General features: G+C 50.2%; 1 protein-coding gene across 6 annotated transcripts in view; it reads left to right on the top strand.

Annotated features, from left to right (window-relative positions):
* LOC121916478 (splicing factor SWAP) overlaps positions 1 to 1433 on the top strand; it is a 239106-nt gene that overhangs the window by 236772 nt on the left and 901 nt on the right. The gene's annotated exons all lie outside the window — the stretch shown is intronic.

Consider the following 1433-nt stretch of genomic DNA (forward strand, 5'->3'; position numbering starts at 1 on the left):
CCCCCCCCCCCGGCTACGTCTCCGACAGAAGGGGGTTGGATTTGATGGCCACTGAGGTCTCTTCCGATTCTATGATCTCTTTGAGTTTTGAGATCAATAGCCAACTTAGAATAGCACCTCTGTGAGAAAGTAGGTGACCTTATCAGCATTAAAGTGCCACAATGTGATAATCCATGGTGCAAGGTTGTGTGTGTGTGTGTGGCACAGCCTGTGGCAAAATATAATCCCATTCCTACCCTCAGAATGAGCATCTGGGCAGCAGAGCATTGACACAAACTTTCCACCTAGAAAGAGTAGCATTTGGCATTTGGTTGGGCTCCATCCACTCCGGCAATAGAAGGCACACACAACGCCAACAAAAAATGCTTCGCTTTCCTCTGTTAGAAACACACACACACACACACAAGAATGGGGACAGCCAAGGGAAAGGGGCTCATAGGAAATGGGCATATGTGGATGCGCTGGAAGGAGAGCATCATCCTGCAACAACAAGGTTGGTTTTGAGGACGGCTCCCAGACCTAATTTCCAGTTATTCCTCACCGCCGAGAAATTACCTCCTCCTTCCAGGTAAAGCTGCGGTCATTTGGAGACTGGGGAAGGGGAGGGAGGGCTATTTCCACACAAGGATCCGAACCAGCCTCAGCTGTAGCACAAGGCAGACAAGCATAATTGAAGACGAACAAGAGGAAGGGAAATTCTCCATTCAGTGTTACTGACATACACATCTCTATTTGCGTATTCACATGGCATCAAAGCATTACCGTTAATGGTTTACTAAATCACGCGAAGTGGCAGCAAGATGATCGATTTTGCTTCTGCCCAGACAGGGGATTTAAGTGCCTGTGGGAAGCTGTTGTTTTGTTATGGGTGCTCAGAGAGACCAACAGCACTGCCTAGTGTCAAGCAAGGCAGGGCTAAGAGGGCAAACCTTTCCTCCTTTGCCTGAGTCTCAGGGGGTTCCCTCTCAGGGGACTGAGGGCCTTAACTGTAGAAACTGGAGTGGGAGCCTGCAGAAAGAATCAGAAGAGACCCCAAGGGCCATCCAGTCCAACCCCATTCTGCCATGCAGGAACTCTCAATAAAAGCATCCCTGACAGATGGCCATCCAGCCTCTGCTTGAAGACCTCCAAAGAGGGAGACTCCATCGCTCTTTGAGGCATCATCTTCCATGATTGAACAGCCCTTACTCTAGGGGTCTGACCAGAGCAGAATCGAGTGGTGCTATGACTTCCCTTGATCTAGACACTAGACTTCTATTGATGCAGCCTAAAATCGCATTGGCCTTGTTAGCTGCCGCATGGCACTGTTGACCCACGTTCAACTTGTGGTCTACTAGATCCCTTTCACCTGCTGTTCAGTTGTCCAGGGGAACTCCCCGAGAGTCGCCTCCAAGACTCGCCCTCTGCCTCCTCTTCCGAGGGAAAGGGGGGGG

Source organism: Sceloporus undulatus, chromosome 10, assembly GCF_019175285.1.
Source record: "Sceloporus undulatus isolate JIND9_A2432 ecotype Alabama chromosome 10, SceUnd_v1.1, whole genome shotgun sequence".
Taxonomy (NCBI): domain Eukaryota; kingdom Metazoa; phylum Chordata; class Lepidosauria; order Squamata; family Phrynosomatidae; genus Sceloporus; species Sceloporus undulatus.